Genomic DNA, 23,584 nt, shown 5'->3' with positions numbered 1-23,584 from the left:
CATAGGGAGAATGCAAGCCTCTGTTTAATCACTGACTGTGCCGAAGGAACTGTGTTGAGGAGCACCCACGGCCTTTGTGGCTCAATGATTAAAACTTTAAACGCCTACGATCCCTCTGAGAGGTCATTATTAACCTACACTGTGCTCTGATGTCTTTAGAGTGCAGAAAATGAAACAGAAAATATCCCTGTTGGGATATAAAAAGCAGCCCAAACAAATCAGTTCACTTCCTCAAAATCTCTGGACCACCAAGACTTCAGTCAAGCCAGCCTCTGGACCAGACCGTGAGTGGTTCAGATACTGTCTCTGCGGAGAAGAAGCCCTGAGGCCAGCCATTACTCATCTAGCAGTGATGCCTTCAGTGCAAATCGGTAAAAGACATTTTACATGAAGGTTTTCTCTTGTGTGCATGTGATCGTACTTCTTTGGATTAAACTGTTTTTTCTTTTGTTTTTTGTTTTTGCACCACAGTAGTCAGAAAGCCAAAAGCGAGTTTAAAAAAGAAGAGAGGGGGGATTTTCCTCCATTGCATTTCTGTCTTTCTTCCTTTCTTTGAAAAAACCTCAAACATTTTCTGGTTCTGCTGTTTGTGCAGCTGGAAGCAATTGACTTCACTTTGAATGTGTCGTTCATATCTCACTTCTAGTTTTTGGTGTCCACATGTCACAACTGCTCTTTTAAAAATCTAAAAGTAAAGAAAAGAGAGATTGGAATTTATGGACCATTAATCCTTAAGTGATGGACTCAAACGGCAATAGAAAGTTCAACTAAATTACTTGGATATTGTATTAATATAGCACCAAAATCATGGTTTAATTTTAATGTTAAATATTAGTAGTGAAAGTCTCACTCCAATCATCTATTAATCTGTTGTAAAAGCGTTCCCAGTGGTCTTTAAATTATGAATATGCCATTTTTGTCAAAATCTAAAAACTCTGTGTTTTTTGTTTTCTAGAAAATAGTTTCTGCAGAGCGGCACAAGTTCATTCGATATTTGCCTCAGAGTTGTTGAATGTCGACTTGGAGTAAGCCCGCCCCCTTCCCATCATCCACCTGTTTACACGCTCTCCTGCTACTTTACAGCTCCGCACAGCACACCCCCAACCTAACATAACCGGTGCAACAAAAAGGGCGAGCAATATTGGAGCTACACAGCTGTACAGTCCTGAGCCAGATAGGTCAGGCAAGGAGAACAAAATCGTACATGTATCTATTTCTACAAGTGGATGCTTCAGAATGGAACGGAGCAGGAAGCTTGTTGCCCGCCTATTGTGGCTCCTACTTCACCTCTACAAAGTTTTTCCGAATGCATTTTTCGTCTGCTACTGATTCACAACAGTTTGAATAAAGAAATACTCATAAATACAACTGTATTTTTAATTTTCTTTATTAATATCCTCCATCATGGGAAAATGGCCAGAAGAATATGTTAAAAACACCAAAAACATGATTGTGGGTCTTGAACGACTCATTCCCATGTAAAGTAATAATACAATAAGACTGTAAAATGATAAGTTTAGCAGCTCTACTAATGCAAGTCAGTTTACACAGACTCTAAACATCTGACCAGTATACGATTTTTCAAGTTACACATAGAAAGAATATTGCAATGTCTTTCTTCCAAAAGTAGTGATCTAATAATAAGAGATCCTACATAGGTTTCTCACTGAAAAGCTGATCTATACCTCCCAACTCGTGCCCACTTTTTCACGTTTCAATAAAACCCTTTGACAGAGGGCATAAGACGCCAGAGTTGCTCCTTCAATGCATCTGCCAGTTTTTCCTTGCAATGTTCAAACAAGAACATCCTGATAACTCCTACATTAGAAAAGCTAATGCAAAAATTGTTGGAACCACCACGATTGCAAAGAATAAAACAATGGAATGTTGTGTGTTTTTTATTTATTTGTTATATTTATGGGTGGGAGTTTTGAAAATTACATAATGTTTAAGAGTTACTTGACTTGTGTTTGTACTTAAATTCTCCAAAATAAATCTGACAATGTTGTCAGATTCATGTTGACCGGTTAGACCAGGTTTTCCTAATAAGAGTTGCATGAAAATATTCAATGCAGGAGGGAGACTGAACTCATTAAAGGGTGAAAAGAGAGGGGCAGAGCTCTACTGCACCATGGAAAATGGTGTGAATGGAATGGACAAGGGGAGTGAAAGACTGTGCTTGGTTTGAAAAGAAGGAACCCAAGTCCTTTTTACTGTTAAATGAATAACTCCTGACCCGACAAGGACTTTAATCGGTAGAACGACCTGTTAGACAATCTTTCTTGGTTGTATTGTGGGAAAGTGGAAAAATATGTTTGCTGACCTGACTGTGTTTGTTGTTGATGATTGGTACACAAGTCAAGGCAAAGTAGAATATTTTAACCCATTCTGACTTGATAGAAAATATTTTTTTCTTTTTAGCTTGAAGAAAAACAAACTTTTCAAGATGTATACGAGAATATTTACAGATTTCAGAGGAAAGAATCAATTAATTATTATTATTTATTATTATTTTATAGTGTAAAATAATGTGAAACATAGTCTCTGATGATTTTTTTTTTTTTAATATTTTAATGCATAATCATTTGCTTTGATAATATTCATTCATCTTCTTCCGTTTAGTCCCTTTCGGGGTCACGGGGCTGCCGGAGCCTATCCCGGTTACTTATGGGCAACGGCAGGGGGCACCCTGGACAGGTCGCCAGTCTGTCGCAGGGTCACACATATCACACATCCATGCACACTCACTTTCACACCTATGGACAATTTAAAATAACCAATTAACCTATGAAACATGTTTTTGGACTGTGGGAGGAAGCTGGAGTCCCCGGAGAAAACCCACGCATGCACAAGGGAGAACACGCTAACCCCACACAGAAAGGTCCCCCAGCCGGGACTTGAACCAGGGGCCTTCTTGCTGTGATGCAAGAGCACTACCCACTGCGCCACAGTGATAATATATTTAATCAAATTTGCTATTGTGTCTCTTTTGGGCCAACTCGCTTCCCTTATTTGGCAGCAGTTACGAGCAAAACACATGCTAGATTTTATTTGCAGAGAACTTGAATTTATTTAAGTTCAATGAAATCATATTTCATTTTATTGCAATCCAAGATAACCACATTAGTTTTTCCAAAAGTTGCTTGGCTAATAAAGTGATTACGCTGAGCTGTACTTGGAGCAGCAACAACATGCTGGAAAGTGCAGGACCTCCAGCAGGGTTAGACCCAAAACAACAACCCAAACATTGACAGTAAGAACGGAAAACCAGATGCGTGAAAAAAGCTTGAAGTGAAGCTACAAGCTACAAGTGTATCTCAGGGTCATGAGATTCAATATGTGCTCTGTACAAAAGGACAATTTTAACTCTAACCACTGATATACACACATTTAGGGTTGTTATAAATAAATTCCTAAATAGAAATATTTCAGTTATAATTTTTAGGTTAAATACAAGTGTGACCCTCTCAGAATGTCTTAATATTATTTATTTTTTTCACCACTGGCACAAACTTTCTGACCCTCAAACCCAAATAATTGAGCGAAAGCCACTCAAAAGCTTTAAAGAAGTCACTGACTTGTGAATCCCACCAGGAAGTGTTACCCAGTACTTGAGGTATTCGAACTGCTCACATAAATTGCTGCAAAAAATGCTTAAAGCCATCGGCTTGATGACAAAGAAGCAGCCCTGCGCCTGTGCTCGAAGGACTGGACAGAAAAGGCTGGTGGATAAGAGGAGAGGCGATTGCTGAAAGAGGCAGCTCAAGCAGAAAGAGGGAAAAGGGTTAAGTGGAGGCAGGTGTTCCATGACAAACCCAACAACCCCCTGCCTCTCTTTTTACTGCAGTTCACTCCACCAGCACAAGTCCACTGAGAGTTTAGAAAACCAGCACAAGAACAGACACTTGTTAGTCACTTTGCTCCTTCTTTTATACCTTCTTTTGTTGCTCCTTCTTCAATCTCCTTATCCTCCTGATCTAATCTATCCCACCAAACTGCATCCTTTTCCTTTCATCCCAGATTTCTTTCCACAGTCTCCTCTGTGTGCCCTCCCCAAAGCTGCTGGACCACCTGGCTTTGTGGTTTATAATCGTATATAACTCCTGTTGCTTTAAGTAGATGAACAGTTTTCCCAGTGCTTCACATTGCGTGACCCAGCTGGTAAATTAATTTAGATTGGATTTACTTAAAACTGTGTTCTCTCATCAGCTTCCAGACATTATTAAAATGCACCTCAAGACTAGAGCTGTTCAGTACACAAATCCAATTCTGATTGCAGGAAAAAATGGAGAGCACGTGATTTATGACACTTTCGGAAATGAAATCAAATAAGTTTGCGATTATACATTTTGACCTTGGAGTCAGGTAATCTTTTTAGCAGCCTGAATTATTTTGGCACATCATCACATTTTCTTTGTGGTGAGCTCTGATTTAGATGTCTCTTTCAGCCCCTGTCCATCTGTCGCACACCCAAAAGAAATGCCTTAGAAGGATTTGTTCTGCTTTCCAGCTTGCACTAATTAGCCAATGGGATTGTTCAAAATCTAGATTTTAGTCAAAATAAGCCTGAGAACATCTATTTTCCTCAAAATTCTGAGTAACGTGAGTGATGATGGACATTGTGGTGTGTAGTAATATGTACAGTAAATTTGACGTGTTTCTGCTCAGATGAGTCAAAACGAATTGTTGATTGTGGACAATAAATCTTTCATTTGACCCTTCTCCTTAAAGCCTTACAGAGACTCTATTGTGTAGGTGATGTGTGGGTACATTGTGTGTTGTTAGAACGCTCACACTTTGAGTGTCTGGATGTGCAGACAGAGAGGAGCATGTTTTATTCTTTGGAACCTGTTGGTTTTACTCTCACAACGGATTTGTGTCATCCCACAGCAGCTGATGCTGCTAAAACATTGCTCACGCACTTTTGATGCTAGTTTTTTTGGTTCAGTCTTCTTCTTCTTGGCCAATGCTGCCATCTGAGAGCAGCCCCTTGGTGAAGGCCCCCTCGTTGAGAAGCTTTAACTCGAACTAGGAGATAAGAGTTAAAATAGTAACAAGCACTGCCACACTTGTACTGATTACATGCTTAAAGAATGCAGATGTAGTCATTCACATATTAACCATAATTTAATGTTCGACAGCTAATTTCAATTAGTGGAACAGTTCCAGTGTCAGTTTATGCTTTTGTCTTGCTGTTTTCATCTGATTTACCATTTTGTTTTGCATGACTGACACAAGCGTGCACACTCTAAGGAAAATGCCTTTCTCTTGAAGTAGAAGTCTGCTCTGGCTGAACTGATGCCTGCCTGCATAAAAAGACTCTGGCCTTATCGGTGTGTTATCAGGCACCAGAAATGAAGCAGCATACCCAGTATTAGCTCTTACAAAGGAGAGGGAAGGTTTTGGGCTGCATGTATCAGAAGTGTTTTTCTTTTTAAAGAAAATTACAGGTTATTGCATTGTTTTTATTGAACAATCTTTTTTTTTTAGATTTCTTTTCAAATGGCGCTTTGATCAAATCTAACGAAGACTTTATTAAGTAGCCTAGTTTTCAGGCTGCAACCAACTAAATCCACTTGAACCTTTTTCGGCTTTAAGACATAAATGGCCCTTGCCAACACTGCAGGCTTCCCATTAGAACTTTCTATAAAAGGCAAGTTTTCCTGAAATGTTGGAGTACTATTACGTAAAACAGATGGTTCAAATAAGAAAAAGAAATGCATAAATACAAATGGGGACCTTGCCGGATGCCTGAACAATAGATCTGGTTTTGTAAATTGTGTTTTTAACATGTTTTTGTTGATGTTTTTCCCTCATGTTTCTCATTTACATATGTAAAATCTACAGCCTGACAGCTTCAAAATATGCTCGCCATTTTGTTGTACCAGTAATGTTAGTTGGGGGTGTGAGAGTGTGTGTGAGAGTGTAAACAGAAGGATGTCAGGAGGCAGGGGCAGACTTAGTTTGCACCAACAGTCCTACCCACAACTCAGAGGCGAAAGTCTAATGAACTACTGCCACTTGAGGATTACGTCTCAGAAAACGACTTTTTGATTTTGCCTAAAAAACAGCATTATTATGATTCAAAGACCACTGGGAATGCTTTTGAAATAGATCAGAAGATAATCGGACTACACTTAAATCAAAAACATACAGACTAATAGGTGAGTTTTGCATCTTGCAGAGTTATCTGATGGCTGACACAGAAATCAAATCTTTATATCAAAATTTTAACTTGAGCTTGAATCAGTAAAACAAACACTAAAAATTTTGCAGAAAACCGGAGTATTCGCAGTCATGAAAAAAGTGGAGCACAGAGTTGAAACCGAAGAACAAAGTTTAGCAGTACAGGTGATGCAGAGTTTGGATGGAGAGAAAGCGGAGCAGCAGGGCAGCAGGTTATTGAGTTGCTCCGGTCAACTCCACAAAATGACTTTTCCATGACTCCGGGTTTGTGATCCAGGCTGAGCCCTGGGATATCCTCTGTTTATGCTCAGGTAAAGACCCACAGATTTTGTGGCCTGGTATTCAACTGATTAAAATAGTCCTCTTGTGTAAACTAATCTGGCAGTTTGAAAGCAGCATGCTAACCCAACACACACAAACATATCTGTTCATGTATGTAAGGAGATGAATCAATTCAGGAAAAAACAAAACCAAGTTGTAAAAAAATCTATGAAAAAATCTCTTTCTTTTCCTCTAATAGAAATTTGAAGGTACTGCAGACAAACACATATACAGTATGTACATATGGGATGTATGTACAGTATATCTCCTCTAGCATGTTCATGCACCGTTGTTTAGACTCTGTAAAAAGGATTACCGGTACATAGTTGAAGGCTTATTGCTTCATAAACCTTTTTGACACGTACTCCTTCAGTCTCGTGTCTCCTGTCATCTCTGCTTGTTCTCAGGTTTCATTTTTTTTTCATCGCATCGCTGTTTAGCTACATCTTTTCTGTAAATCATCCTCCCCATTCTGTGTTTGTCTTTTCTTTTTTTTTACACTAATGAAAATGTATCTTGCTGCAAACAACTTAATCAAAACATAAAAATACCTTATTACTTGTTGCAAGTGATCTATTCTGATTTGGATACACAATCAAATGTGAAAATGTATCATACAGTGAAAAAAGTCACAGCCAACTGTTGTCATATTATTCTACATGTAGAGTATTCCTAGATAGCAGCTGGTTATTTTACTAGTAAATCGCTTATATTCACTGCTGCAATAAATCTGTCCTTCTCTTAACTGTGCTTTCTGTTGGCCCAAGAGGATGCAGTCATAATTATTTTCATTTAAGTGGGTTAGCAACACATGTTATTATTATTATTTTTTTGTTTAAATATTACAGTATAGAAGTGGAAAGCATGAATCCCATGACAGAGTGAATTGCACAGTTGTTTGGCTTTTATGGGTGCGCCTAAACTGAGCATAACTTTCAATTTAATTTAATTCAAATTTATTTTTAAAGCCCAAATTCACAACAACAGTGTCTAAATGGGCTTCGTACTGGTAATTGTAAGGTAAACATACAATCAAAAAGGATCCTAAATGCTTAGAATTCAATAGGATAATACTAAACTTTAACTATACAGACTAGACTGAACTGAGCATCCCTGCCCTTAGACCCTCCTTCGCGGTAAGGAAAAACTCCTTAAAAAACGGATTCCAGAAAAAAACGAAGAAACCTCAGGGGTGCCCACATGAAGGAGGGCTCCTCCCCCAAGACGGACTGGCGATGTACCAGAACTCATAGAGAAGAATTAACTTATCTAACTCTACAACTACATATTTAAAGTCCAGCAAATGAGCTTCATCCAGATGGAGTTGGGGGACGGCCGGGGGCACGAGACGAGCCAGAGGCAGGATCCACAGCCAACTGTAGGAGCAGTAGTAGAGGCAAGCCAGAGACGAGGTACTTGGTCAGGTACAGAAGCATGGACGTGCCAACTGGAAGGGGGTTTGGGAAAGAGGGACAGTACATGAATCGGACTGCACCAAACAGAGGCATGGAGAACTAAATGATAAATAATGATCAAGAATAGAGGAGAGAAGGAGAGTAGAAGTAGGCGAGAATAGAGGACAGAACCCCAGTTCCCCATACTTTCCCCAGCTTCAAACTTCTAGCAGCCTATGAAGTTCAGTTAAGTTCAATTAAGTTCAATTTAAAAAATTAACAGTAAGCTAAATATTGTCTGAACACTATCTAGTCTGACAATAAGCCTGTCCAAAGAGGAATGTTTTAAGTCTAACTTTGAATGTAGAAACTGTGTCGGCCTCTCTTACATGAGCTGGGAGCTTATGGGAGCTAACTGTCACTGTAAACTTGTCTCCATCAAAAAATATCAAATGTACACGTTTTCTTTCTCTCAAATGTAAAGAATGACTAAGAGACAGTTTTGGGGATAAGGTGAGGTGAAGTTTTGGGTCACCATCTTATACTGTTGGTTTTGTTTGCTGGGCACAGAATTGTAGAGGACACTGGGAGGAGTGGGAATGTCAAAACAAAGGCTGCCAGTGGAGAAGGAATGCTGGTGTCCTGCTGAGCTAATCCTCGTTTGAAGAAAGGAGAAAAGACGGAATGCAAGTGATAGAGGGAGGAGGTGAAAAGATGGGAAAAGAAGGTCCTGCGGGTTGGACAGAAATGGAAAGCATGGCATGATGGGAAAAAAATCCTCTTCACTGGATTCTCTTTCACCTGCTCTCCTTTCTGTGTATTGCTGCGGGGTCTTCTCTTCTGCTGGTGGTCTAACTGGTCCCTGGTCTGTCATTGAGGCATTTGGAGTTAATGAGATAGATGTACTGTGTGGGAGGTGAAGCTCAGCTTCTCTCAGTGTGCATAGCCCATCGCTCACTTGTCTTTTGGGTTTTCAGAAGAGTGAATACCACCAGTGTCACCCTTAAGGGCTATTTATATTGAAACAAAACCTAGTAGAGCCGGCTTTGTTTATGACTGAACAGATGACCTTGGATTAGATTAGGTCTTTTTAATGAGTTAATATAAAAACCAAAATTCCTGCATATCTAAGCGGTTAATCATTCCCAGTTTCAGTCGTTTTCCTCTAGAAATCGTTTCATGTTTAGCATATTGAAAAAGTTTGTGAATCTATTTGTGCATAATTTTCCTGCTATGCAAGTGAGGCTGTAGGGACAGGTACCGTATGTTTTCAATTCAAGCTTGAGAAGAGACTAAGGGAGTCTGAGCCTTTGGATATAAAGCAGATCTTCTGTGTCTGTGTGACGGCTAGTAAGGGCTTCAGCGTCAGATTGACCTTTCAGATAGGAACCAGACCACTGGGAGTTTAGAGAACACAGGATTGGGCTTAAAATGACTCGAGGAAAACAAAAATCCCCAAAAAGCTGCGATCTTCCATCTATAAATATGTTTTGTGTGGCACATTTTAAATGAATATGTCCGTCGTCTTGGATATTTGCCAGAGTATCATGACATCTGTCTCTTACACATCCTTAAGAGACCAGCATGTTGCCTCAGTGGCTGAATCCAAACTATTTCCTGTCAAACTTCCTGCGCCAGGCCTCCTGGTTTTGTCCTGTCTGTTCCAAGCTTGAAGCAATTACAAGAGGCTCAAGGGAAATCACCTCCATTTATTATGTGCTCTGGCTCATTTTTCACAACACCACAACTCTTTTAATGTGTTGACGGAGACATTAAACACAAAGGCCTTCACCACTGATGAGAGACCATTTCTATAAATGTTAAAATTTAAGGAGGCCTTTGAGCTTTGCTTGGTTTTTCTTAAGAATAAATATGATTTTTGTCAAATCCGTCACCATGCCCACTTGTGTGTGTGTGTGTTTGTATGTATGTATGTGTATATATCTATATATAGATAGATAGATGGATAGATGGATATATAGATGTGTATATATACATATATATATATATAGATGTATGTGTATATATATATATATATATAGATAGATGGATAGATGGATATATAGATGTGTATATATACATATATATATATATAGATGTATGTGTATATATATATATATATATATATATAGATGTATGTGTATATATATATATATATATATATAGATGTATGTATATATATATATATATATATATATATATATATATATATATATATATATATATATTAACATATGTTTGATTTTAAAATGTTTAAAATATAATATTCTCTAAGGAAAGACTGATATCAAAACTTTCAGCAGATGGAGGGGGAAAAAACGATATGATTGATGGACTATTTTTTAGAATTTGCAGTGTGGTAACTGTTCCAGACTTTTCCACAACGGATGGAGACTGCAGACTGGATTTTTATGTTCTCACTACTTTTCACTCCTCACAACTCATCACACACAAGTAGAGGTCAGCGTTTCGTCGTCCCTGCAGCCTCTGTTTTTTCTCTGGTCTCCACTTGACACTCTTGAATTCTGCTTCCCATATTTTTTTCCCCATCAGCTTTATGGCTTTGGAAAATGTTCTTACTCTGTTACAGAGTTATTGTTGACTTTTCCCTAAATAAATGCAAAGTGGTTGTTAATACTGCTTATTTGGGCGACAGTGGCTCAGGTGGTTGAGCGGGTCGTCCAATGATCGAAGGGTTGGCGGTTCGATCCCCGCTCCCACCAGCCAAAAATGTCGTTGTGTCCTTGGGCAAGACACTTCACCCTCCTTGCCTCCAGTGTGGCTCCACTGGTGTGTGAATGTGTATGAATGATCCCGGTGATGGTCAGAGGGGCCGTAGGCGCGAAATGGCAGCCACGCCTCTGTCAGTCTGCCCCAGGGCAGCTGTGGCTACATACATAGCTTACCATCACCAAGTATGAATGAGGAGTGAATGAATAATGGACATAATGTAAGCGCTTTGGGTGTCTTGAAAAGCGCAGATAAATCCAATCCATTATTATTATTATTATTATTATTATTATTATTTTATTATTTTTTAGGATTTTAAAAGTAAGGGTTAATGGCCGACGAAGTGTGCGGTTACTACTTTTAACGCACGCCGTGGAAGCCTGAACCGTCCGACGCGAAGCGGAGGACGATTGCTTCCGCGAAGTGCGTTAAAAAGTAGTAACCGCACACTTCGTCGGCCATTAACCCGCTTATACCATGGTCACTTACAAAAGCAATACATATTAACCAGGTTTTAGTCCTTAATTCTTGTTTTTTTTCCGATTTGGATCACTTTTCTCATAAACAGCGTACTGTATGTTACGTGATGCGGCGCATCGCGCCGCATCACGTAACATATAGTCCGCGTCGCGCAGCACCACCGCTGCAGTCAAGATTCGGCGATATATATATATGCTGATCGTCCCGATGGGTTGAATAAAGCATCAATTCAGAGGGAAAGTTAATCGCTTACCGCTTGTTTTTGCCCAGATGATGAAGCAAAAGGTTGTTTTACAGAAGCCGGCGCAGTGATACAAATCATTTAAGCTAGCCGACCGGAACTTCTTTTTTCACCGTGCGGTTATCAGGTTTTAACGCATACCCAGCAGCCAATCAAAATCGAGTATTCAACCGGACCATGGTATAAGAAAGCATAACCAACTATCACTGACCTCTCACTGTGCGCGATTGTTCAGGAATCAGTTCATGGAGAAAACACACCTCCAAGCAGGAAATATCAGGGGGAAAACGCCAAGAAAGTAAAAAAAGGGGGTTGAAAATAGCTATTGGGACATGGATTTCATTAGAGCCCCCTCCGTGAGCATGCCTCCTCCAGGAGAGAGGGCATTGTTCTGCTCTCTGCCCCCGGCTTAAAGTTCCCACCGTGGGCAAACCTTGTTAGAGAGACAGCGCCCTGTGGAGGCAGCTGGACAGGGGTTATCAAGGGACAATGGAGGCTTTTGATGTGCTGACAAGTAGACAGGTCAGATACCACAGTCAGCCAGGGGTGTGTGGTGATGTGAGCCGAAGCTTTGGCATTGTGTGTGTGTTAGTGTGTTTCAATGTACAGTTTAGACATTATATGCCCCCAGTTTGTTTTAAAAGTCCAATCAAAGTGTGTTGTGCTTGTGATTTAGTGGAACCTAAGTCGCACATTAAGCCACGCTCAAACTGCCTCGCTCATCACTTCCAATGAAAATCTGTGTAAATGAATGTAAATGTGTGTTTTGGGTTTCCGCGTTCAAAACCCTTACACATAGATAAAACATTTTTTAAGATTGTTTTTGGGGGCTACGTACAAAATGCCATTAAATGTATGTCGAACTTTGACCAACCAGGGACTCAGATTTGGTAGTGACAAAAGGATGGCATCTATTTTACTTCATAAAAGTGTTAACAATTGGTAAATTGATCAGGAAGGAGAAATTAGTAATTGAGGTTTGTGCCTGGATGGAATTATATGACAACAAGTCTTTCATATATTGGAATAAAAAGAAAAAGCCTAGAGAAAGAGTCACGGAACTTCCGACATTTCACACTGCCTCCTCCAACTGTAGATCGCAGACATGCGCTAGTAAACAGTAGTAAAAGAAAACGAAGCCCCCCCTCTGTCCACTGTGAACACCATATATGCTAAATAGGCATTCGTTAATGTGGTTTTAGCGTGTTCTTGAACACGTGTCACATCTCTGTGTCTGCAACTTCAGCTTTAACTTGATGCTTTAAAAACATGTTTTTTTTAATTTACCGTAGTTTGTTGGACCCTGCCTTCGCCCATAGGTGGGCGGGACAGGCTCCGGATACCTTGTGACCCCGAAAGGGATAAACGGAAGAAGATGAATGAATGAGTTTGTTGGTCTTGTGATTTTTTTTCATTTAACTTTCACTTTACCACAGAATTAATAATGAGTTGCTGCTGTACATTTTCTTCTTGCGGAAAATGTGTCAAACCTGGCATCATAAACACAAAAAATACACATTGTTGTCCTCTTCTAATTGTTCATTGTGACTGGCACAATACAATAAAAAAGAGAAGAGGCACGGCTTAGAATTGGAAAAAATGACTTATAAGCATCTCTACATTCACTTAAAGGTTTTTCTTCCTGCTTTTTACAAGATTTCTGCTGTTGCCAGCCATCCAAACACATAAATTGGGGTCAAATATAGAGATAATAATAATAATTTATAATTTAAGTTATATTTAAGGCAGACACCACAGACTCATTTGAATTTTGTTCAGTTTTTAGTTTCGTTAAAATAAAAAATGTTTGAAGGAAAAAATGTAAAAAATATTTTTGATTCGAATAGATTTAAAAAAAATTAAGAACAACTCTAAAAACTAAACACTCAGCAATAAAACATAAACAAGTGTGAGATGAAACAAAATTCAAGACAGTAGCTGCAACTTTTCAGTCACTATATTTAAAACTAATAAAGGACAATTAAAAATAATAATTTAAATGTTTGAAATTACAGAAAGTCATGGCATTACTGTCCCCGTCTTACTGATATACAAAGAAATATGCATGCAGTTTTACAACTGGGTTACTTTTAAGCTAAAGTTAGATAAATCAAGTAGATATTTGATTTAAACATCAAAGGCATTTGCTAGGTTTAAGAAATAATGCATGGTATAGTTCAAGTATTATTGTGTAAATGTAAATATTTCTTTTTAAAATGTATGTTGAAAGATGACTAATATTTAAGTACTCTAGAGTGCTCATAATATGTGTTTCTCCTTTGATCAGGACTCCCTGGAGAGTTTCAGTGAGCTTCAGTTGGGATGCGACAGCCTTGGTCTCGTGAAATTATTAAAAGGCAAATCTTTTCGTCGTTCCCTCCTCTCATCTGTTCCTGATCATCACTTTACTCTTTCCCCGCCTGCAGATGTTTCCAGGTTTCACATTTTCTTCCTAATCTCATTCATATTTGGCTTGAGTTCTTTGGCGTCTTTGGTCAGCTACAGCAAATGTGGAGATTTTCACAAACTCAGAAGAACTAGATGTGTTCTGTCCCACCAGAAATTGCATTTCAGGTTTTTGTCACCCCCTCCACAGTCCCTTCTATTAGGTGAATAAACTTGTAATAATTTGATTTGGTTTTAACCATGAAACCATCATTTTTACAACCGTTTTTTTTTCCCTAAAAAGGAACATAAGAATGGAGGTATACTTTCTATAAAATAATGAAGTTTAATAACTTTTCCCCCACTTTGAACAAACTTAATAGTAACTTAATTGTATTATGTCAGTTTTTTTTTCTTTCTTTGTACTAAATATTTGAAAATCTAAAGGATATGACAGTAATGAGCTCACCAATGATAATCATGGCTCAAGCCTACATTTTCTGAACTCTCAATAGCACTTCAGTCCATAAAGCCTTCCTTTGCCCCAGAGCAGCTTTATTAAAACATCTGTACCTCTGGTGGTCGAAGCCCTCAGAGCTCGATGTTGGGGCTCCTTGATGGATTTGGTATGTTATTAGGGGAGACACGGGGTCTTTCACCTTTACCCCGCCCTCTACTTCACGTTAATATATATATAGGTGTGCGAAAGACCAAGAATTAACCCTGTTGTATTTCATGGCCAACTCTGCTAGACTAAAGTGTTTCTGTGGGGAGAGATTCAGCAGCTCAAAGGAAACATGATGTATTTGAACTTTTAATAGTTATTGTTGGTGTCGATACGTGTGTTCAAGAGTTCAAAATGTCTGTTTATTGGCTTCTTTTTACTACATACTTTAATTTACATGGTTTGGTGTAGAATAAATGCAATTCTACAAATGTAAATACTCTTGCTTTACTTTTTAAAACATACCGGTAAACATACAGGTAAAAATCTAAAAGCATGACTCAAAAACTGCTTCGCTCTCTGTTAACCTACTTACTGTCTATGTCTTGCGGCTTGACTTTATTACTGCTTCAATTCAGCTTCAATTCAGCTTTATCAACACAATCAAAAGTAATTAGGATTTATAAGGGAAATCAGTTGTGATCAGGCTTAGATTTGACTTTTTATTTTTTATTTTCTGCCATCACAGCAGAGATTATAAATTAAACCTTCTAGACAGCCACTTAGTGTTTGGAGGTTGTGGCTTTGGTTGAGAGTGCTGTATGTTTGCAGATGCTTAATTTGAGGGTGAAGGCCTGAAGTGATCCCAAGTTGAACTTAAAGAAGAGGTTAAAGTCCTTTTCTGTAATGCATTTAAACCATCTAAAGTCCCCCAGGACTTCTAAAGTCCCCCAGGACTATACTTGACTGATCTATAGAAGCACATGGAGCAGAAACATGTGAAGTGCAAGTACATATTTTTCATCCTACTGAAAAAAATGATACACTTTTCATACAAGAATACATAAAACAAGAAGGACCACTCAAAGCCTTTATGCACACAGTGTGTCCATTCAAAGGAATTTTTCTGTCAGTGAGCCTATACATAAACGTTTCAACAGCCACAGGTTGAGACTGAGACTTTAACAAACAAGGCCATGTCCTGTGTTTAGTTTCAGACACATGGGACGTCTGTTTACATGTAGATGGTATTTAAAACCTTAATTTACCATCGTAAACTCAAACATACAATCCTCTTTAAAAAGCTTGTTTCCTATTTATCAAGTTGCCTGCAGAGTCTGAAACTGCTCAGTCCCTCTGTGTGCGCGCAGCACTGCTCCGCAGCTGGGGTTTTTATATCAGCCGCAAAATACTGCAATTCTTTCTGAATTATCTCAAAAGCCATTAAAAAAGGTGTTACTGTAGCAGCACACCGATAATATAAACAACCTGGCAGTGTGTGAGCTTTTGTAAACCAACGCCGTGGGCCAAGTTTTTCCACAACATTTTACTTAAAAAAAAGAAGTTTTTTTTTATAATTTGTTGGAGTTGCAATTAGAGAAAGATTTATGTACATAGTCATTCAGGAAAAAGAAATTACAGGTGTCAAAGCAGACATTTGTAAGAACAATTTTTAGACCATAATTTAATGAAAAAAGCAAGCACCAATCATTGACATTCTTCTCTTAGATATGAGAATGTTGATGTTTTATAATCATTGAAACCACCTAATTACAAGTTGGAGTCATCTTAGTCTTCTTTCAAATTAAAAGGTGCCAAAAAAGTTTAAACAAAATGTTCAGTTAGACAATTCTTATAATTCCATTGACATTATGTATGCTATTACTGCCTTATTTAAAATCACATATGGACGTCTTTTGTAAAAAAAAATCCTAAAACATAAATAGAGGAAGCATTGATCTGAATTCATTTTGATGTATACAGAGTTAGTTTTTTTAGACCAATTCTTAAAATGCCATTAAGCCTGTCCTCCTTTCTAACTTTTTGTAGAGACTTCATGGTGTGGCTTTTATCATGCTGGGATCTTTAGGGGTCATGTAGCCCTGTCATATTGTTAGAATTGCTAAAAAAAAAACCCACACACAATCCATTATCATGAGGACTGCACAAGCAGCATAAATGCTGTGTTTAGTTTCTTGTCCTAAATATTTTTTTCTTCTATCTTCCCTTTCTGGTTATGCTTTGCAATTTCTGTTAAGTGCATTTTAGGTAGTTTAGCAATTTTTGTATCTTTTGAAGATGGATTGAATGCAGATATGTGGTTGTGTATGTGCTGCTTTCAGGAAAGGAAACTCAATATGATCAAGAGGTGATTTTCTTTGGCCGGTATGAGGCGTACGGATAGAAATGGAACCAGTTTCAACGTAAAATGCACCACATCACATCTAACATTGGCTTTTCCATCAAAATCTGCAGATCTATCTTTTGAAATTTGCTAAACAATTAAAGATACAAACCACAAATCTAATACCTATAATTAAAATAAAATATTAGGCATGTTGGTCCTGGAAAATGTTTTTCCAGTCTGAGATGTTTTAACCATTCTGGAAACATCTTCAAAGTTGTGGAATTGGCCTGATTGGAGCAGCGTTTTTACTTTGTTGCACCCCTTCATTTATCTTCATCCACTGTGAATTGCTGTTTTTGTATTAAACCACTGCATGCATTAATGGTAACTTTTGATCTTCTAAGTGAGTTGTTACCGACTGTGCAGTGGAGTAACAGATAAAACAGAAATGTCCATCGTCTGCTTTTCTTTCTAACATAAAAAAAAAAAAGATATTATGAAATAATAACAAATGGTTAGCAGGCTGAGCAGATACTTTGAACTTTGTGATGGCTGCCAAAGCCAAAGCAACAAACTAACGCGGCACACTTTTGTATATGCATGTGAAACCACAGAAGCTTAGAATAGTAAATGAAATAAATCCGAGTTAACAGTGTTCATTATGGTTCTCTTTGACCTTCGCATCAAACCGCAAATGATGTTGCATTACAAGATTGTTGAAGTCAGACAATGTGATTGTTTGGTCTGAACCTGGAGGAAGCCCAGTCCTAAAACATGGCTCTAAAAGTAGAAGAGTCCTCAAAGCAGATTCATTCTCAGCCCTCTCTGTTTGTATTTACACCACCTCAGTTTATCGACATAACTGTACATGCCTTATGCAGCACAGTGTGCTTCATGCACACCCACGCTGGTCTTTTTATATTGTTGGACCTCTAAGGTCTTACACTGTGAGGTGTCAGTGCAGGCACCAGCATGTAGTTTGAGGGAAAGGTGTGACAAATTGTGGTTTTGAATACAACTTTGTTCCTCAGTCATGGAATTAAATAGTATAAATTAAACAAATTAAAGTTAAGTCAAACGTAAATTTGCAGGAGACATTTTTTTTTTCCATTGGTAGACCTGACATTTTGGTCTTTATCAGACTGAGAGTAATTGAAATGAGCAGAAGAGAGGAAGAATGTGATGTAGGTCAAAAGGTGGGTTAGACATCAGAGAAGGCATAGCCTGCTAAACTTAAATATAGCCTGGGCGTTTGCAGAGGAAAGCACTGGCTCATATAAACCACACATGACCACATTTACGAACCACTTCTAAAAGGTTCATATCCTCCTTGAATTAGATGTGCTGTTTACTAGTACTTACAAGAAATTGTTTTAGAGCCTTTTTTCTTCCTCTTGGTGGTTGGAAGTTGTCCTTAGATGGTCCTTTCAATGGGTAAATTAACTGAACCGAAAGCATTTTTTTTTTCTTCCAGATTTGGATAAAGATTTAAACTAGGTGTGTTGTAGTCCAGCAGGTAAATGACAGGGTAGCTGTAGAGGATGACATCTGGACATTTGACAAATATGTTGTTAATGGTGGGAGAGCAGGACTTATGTCAGAGTGAACTTTCGATTCTTACAGGAGGGAACAGGGATGAGTGTGGAAGATGTTTCTAAATAAACAGTTTAACTGCTGCTCATGTTTTTTTTTCTCACAGCATGGAAATGATTCAATTCCATTTTATTTCTATAGCCCAATGTTACAACACAGTTGTCTCAACGGGCTTTACAACGGTCATTGTACAAAAAATAAAATCAGTTATAAAATAAAATAGCTGATTGCTAAACTAAACATACTAAGCTAAACCAGGTATCCCTGCCCTTAGACCCTTCTTCTCGATAAGGAGATTGCTACGAGCTCTAAAACATGTTTGTTTTTCATCCACTAAATGTTTCTACATTTAAATAGATCTGGGTCTCCTGGTTTAGAAGAGTTGAACCACCAAAAATGTCTTCAGAGAGGGTTCTTCCGTTTGAACCATGCTTCTGCACGCCTACTTCCTTTTGGAACCAGTAATTGTGAATGTTCTCCACACTCCAGCTTTGGGGTTTATACTCTGAACAGAATTTATAGGATTCCCAACCAATTTATAGTCCTCCAGTGAAGGAAAACAGATTAATAAGGACTGCAAAAGTTTTCGTTTTCACATTTGGCCAACTCTTGCGCACAGGCTTGAGGTGCTCCTGGGGTATAGACCTGAAGGAAAAGCAGAGGCCATTTTTTAAAACCTTTGACAGTAATAAACTATCACATCAATTTGCTTTTACAGCCTTCTTTTTTTATTAATAAACACAGGACTCAAATAAACATTAGAATGTAGTTTTGGCAGTTCCGCGTGGATATGTCTGTCTGACCTTAATTTGAAATATATTTATAATTAAAAATGAGGTGAGGTACCCCATTGCATCATTCTAAAAAAATGTACGGCTCCTATTTTAAACCAATGAAAGTTGTTTAACCTTAAAAAAGCTTGGCTGATACCCAGTTGTTCCGACCACAGTCTCACCAATCTACAAATTTCTCGTCTTACAATCGCTGCATATTTTACGGTTTCCCCCGTGTTGTCTTGATTTGTTTAAAAATCACAGCTACAACATTTTTGAAACTTGAAAATTGGATTATTAAAAGGGTCTGTCTTATAACTCAAGTGCCTACACTCTTATTCTTTCATCAAAATTTCTCAGAAGGGTTCTCATTTTTCGTTAATCTTTGGAAATAACTCTGACTCAGCTTCACCACATTGTATTCTACTCTATGTAACCACAAAGACTACTTGTTTGCCTTCACAGTTTAAAATTTCACAATTTCTAACAATTCTTCAATACATTGAAAAAGACTTTCAGAGACTGCTCAGGGATCCAATTTCTTTTTCTGTGTTCGTCAAAACTGTAAAATGCAGAGCCACAATTAATTGAGTGTTTTCTGCCTTTAAGGTGGTAAATAATGGGGTCCCCAGATGCGAGCCCAGTGGTCTTAATAGGTTCCATGTCTGCTTTTATGTGTAATACTCTGCACGCCAAAGAACAAACAATACAGATGTTAAACTGAGAAAGCAGTGTGGGGACAGGACTGTTGTCAGTCTGTTTTAACGCTTTTAGTGTTGACAGGATGTCGGCTGTCCTCTGCCCTGTAGAGACCTCCTGCCTGTCAGTCAAAAATAAGCATGTTGTCTAACAGATGCAGTAAAGGGTAAAGAAAAACCAAATAAAACAACCAATATCTGCCAATGAAAATGACTTGTAAAACGCTTAAGGTTTGTCTACTGTGGAAAACTTGGCAGCACTAAAAAATGATTGCATTTATTATGAAGGGCAGGTCTCAAGTCCATCATTCACCTTAAAGTGGAAGGTGCTTTAAATTATGCCAGACATCGGTGTAGTCCTACAAAGAAAATTCAAAGCTTGGTGTACTTCATGGTTGACAAAATGTCTTACAAACTGATGAGTTTTTTTTTTTTCTCATTTTCAATGCCTACCTAACTCGACCAGGCTCAGAAGACAATGGAGGACGCTGGACAACTCCACTCATTTATCTTATTTTTCCACCAAGAATAGATTAGAGCTCGATAACCTTCAAATAAGCAAAACATGATCAAACGTATATCAGACATGTATGTTAAGATAATACTGTTATTTTAAAGTTTTGCAAATATTGTGCCGTTTAACTATTTTACTTTGTTGAATACCGTTCCCACAAATATCCAAATGTACAGTATGAAATTTAACTAAACTTATCAACGGCGTCACCAAAGTCATCCAAGCATTGAAATGTTTGTCTCTCAGGAGTTCGCCATGACTGCCAGACAAAATCCTCACCTGCACACTGTCACTTAATTTAAAACTTCTTTCTACCTCCACCTACCTGGTAGGGTGAGACTCACATTCTCCCAATACTGCCCCCTGCAGCTGTGGAGTTGACATTACCTGGAACACAATGTCAACTCAATGTCAGGGTCAAAATAAAATAAAAATGTGAATAAATAAATCTCAACTGAACACCATCACTCTTCCAGTTTGAACCCATCCAGTAAAACATGCTGCATCACACAAAATGCAAATTATGACTGACACCTGGCTAACCTTTTGACAAGAAAAAACAGAACAGACGTTCATTGATGGACAGCTGAAGTAGGGGCAAAGCAAATGTAAGATGTTTGTCCTTTCATTTTGTGGCCTGAACCTTGTGTTTGCTTGTCATTACTAACCCCGCACTCCACAAAGTGGTCATTCATGCTTGCTGTCCATCCCGTCACTGCGCTGGAGCTTCTCTTCAACACTACCTGCCAAAGTTCATAAATCACCAAGCCCAAAGGCAATCAGTTTTTTGAGTTACCTGCTTGCTGCTCTTGGAAGTAAAGAACATCCTATCTAAACGTAAACATTTCTGTTCCTTTTTTCACTTAAGAATAATGAAAAAAAGGTTTGCATTTAAAAATATGGTTCATCATTACAAAATTGTCAAATTAAAGATTTTGCTATCCACATTGTGTGTCTTATTGGTTAGCCAGCCCCAGATAGAGTCAGTCCATAAACAGTCTCTGAACTGCACAGTCAGTCCATTCATCCAGCCTTACATTAAGTTTGCGTCCCATGTGGAGTCCCATCTGTTTGACTCGGCTGGTGCGCGGAACAGCTGTCAGTAATGAAGCTAAATGTGGCAGCGGGCTGGCCTCCCTGCACATGCCTGGTGGCGGGGAAAGTAGAAAGTAAATGTATCTAGTTAGCATGTAGATTTAAAGTGCTGAAAAGGGAACAGGTATCAAATGGTGGCCATGATGAAACTCATCTTACAAATGAATGTAGGTTAAATGGCACGTGCATGCAGCTGTCTTAGTGTGTTTGTAGGTTGATGGGCAAATGGGGTTTTTTGGTTTTATTTGAATTTAGTGGCCTCCAATATATGAAAACCTTCTAAAAAACAAGAACAGTTTTCATGAGAGTCAACAAATCTGTTTTTAAATATAAGGCTTGTTTAAGTTTAAGTTATGGCTGAGTTTAGGTTTAGACATTTGGGTGAACTGCTTATGATAATAGAGCACCTTATCAACTATCAGTAACACACCGGGTTCCTCTGATTTGCATCATGTGTGACCACATTCCTGAGTGGTTGGCTCATTTACACACTCCCACTTAGCAGCTCGACTTAGCCCAGTTTCAATACTTCAGCGCTTAATGACCTACATAAGTCAAAACAACATCTGAAGAACTTTTTAAGCATATTGAAATACCCATATGGGCATCTGTGTCTGCCGTTGCAGGGCCCACCCATGGGATTTCTAAAAGACTTAACACATTAACCATTCTTGTAGCTGTTGAGCTTTACGGACAGAAACATCTGAAAAGGGTTTCCAGATTTCTTCTGAATGACATTTAGGCTTTTCTGTCACCTATGCATATAGTTGATAAAAAGAATGGTTTTTGTTAGTGTTGACACATTCTCTTTTAGGTTTTAACTTTTATATATTTTCAATTATATTTTGTGATGTCTTTCCACAGAATTTTTTGTTTGCTTTTAAATAAAAAAGAAGTTAATGTGCATTAGAACAGGTGGATTAACCAGCTTTACTTTATAAAACTTGTGAAAAATCCAACAGGATTGTTGAAAGATGAATACTTTTACAAAATATTGCAAAAAGTCAGAGCTTTTACAGTAGAAAATACAGTTATAATCAACTCATCAATGAAATTTATTTGGATGGTTACCTTGCAGCTATTTTCTCTCACAGTACCTCCCTAGTTCAAATAGGCAGGCTGCAACTGTGTGACCCTGTCAGGTCACGGGCCAGTGGCACCCAGGGACTAATGAGATTGCAGTCACCCATACAGGAGTCTGCATAACAGTCAATTAGAGTTCTGAACAAACCAAGCTTGGCTGCTGTAGGCCAATTAAAGAACTTTAGCTGCACACATGCAGTGTTCTCATGCACCCAACACGACGGTCAAGGCTATCTGCATGGGGATGGGGTTACATAGCATGCACATACAGCATGTTCTTCTCACAGCCCCTTTTCTCATAATTATTTTTAAAAACTGATTTTTTTTGAAAGTTCAAAAAATAGTACTTGTGCTAGATTTGTTTGCCTGTTGGATTCCACAGAGGGATTTTTCTATAAAGTATTAACCTGTAAGTCTGTGTTTATGTTCAGTCCGATCCAAACATTTGTTTTTTTCTTTTGAGCTGCCATGACAGGTGAATTTCTCCTCCGTGAGATCAATAAAGTTCAATTTAATAATGTTTATGATAATTCAAGGCTGAAAATTGGTGACACCAGCTGCAAACTAGGGGGTTGGTATTAAAAGACTTACTTTAATTGACAAGTTTGCAATAATTATTTTTATAAAGTCCACCATTGTTTTGCTCTTGATGTCATACCACATTCTTATGGGGTTTTTTTGTGTAAAAATTTATAAATTAATAATGTACTTTTCTTCATTTTCAAAAAAATGTATTTATAAGCACTCCAGACGACATATATTCAGTCTGACACAAAACTACAGTGCTGTATGATTTTCATTTTTGTCTGGAGTTCCAGCTTGAATTCATTTATTGCTCTGCTGGAAAGTCACTTGTGTTAAATATGGGCTTATTGAAGGTGGGACTCTTTACTTTTCCAGATCCATATCATAGATATACATGCTCCTTGATGGAAATGGTGACCCCAAATGTTTATTAAAGCTGTAAAAATTGTGCATTTTTGGCAGTGTGAAATATTACATTGTAAAACTCAAGGAGTCAGCAATAAGTCGAGCCACCACAGAAAATTGGAGTGGAAAGACGTAAATTATTTGAGCAGATTCAAACAAAGGTGTCTGGAAAAATTGCCAGCGAAATAATGAAAAGATTGACAGCAGCGTATGAATGAGGTGAGACCTTCTTAAATGAGAACACACAGAATTTGGCGTATCCAGGCCTGCACTGATATCCAGGAACCATCCATGACACGGTGGAGTCAGGCACACCACACCTTTCTTGGCATCTTTTTAACTTGCTTATCTTGGTTTAAAGTCAAATCA

At 38.2% G+C, this 23,584-nt stretch overlaps 1 protein-coding gene and 1 long non-coding RNA gene across 3 annotated transcripts in view; one reads left to right on the top strand and one right to left on the bottom strand.

Annotated features, from left to right (window-relative positions):
- Window positions 1–23,584, top strand: part of ror1 (receptor tyrosine kinase-like orphan receptor 1) — a 114,369-nt gene that overhangs the window by 14,796 nt on the left and 75,989 nt on the right. The gene's annotated exons all lie outside the window — the stretch shown is intronic.
- Window positions 12,521–21,281, bottom strand: LOC144992040 (uncharacterized). Its single transcript, XR_013655771.1, has 3 exons — window positions 21,145–21,281; window positions 20,433–20,494; window positions 12,521–18,767 (listed from the first exon to the last, which is right to left on the bottom strand). It is a non-coding gene; the product is annotated as an uncharacterized LOC144992040 (long non-coding RNA).

This window comes from Oryzias latipes, chromosome 4 (genome assembly GCF_053564925.1).
Source record: "Oryzias latipes strain Hd-rR chromosome 4, Olatipes_Hd-rR_3.1".
NCBI classification, from domain to species: Eukaryota; Metazoa; Chordata; class Actinopteri; order Beloniformes; family Adrianichthyidae; genus Oryzias; species Oryzias latipes.
Note: the sequence above shows the minus strand (reverse complement) of the source record. Positions and strands in the feature narration are given on the sequence as shown.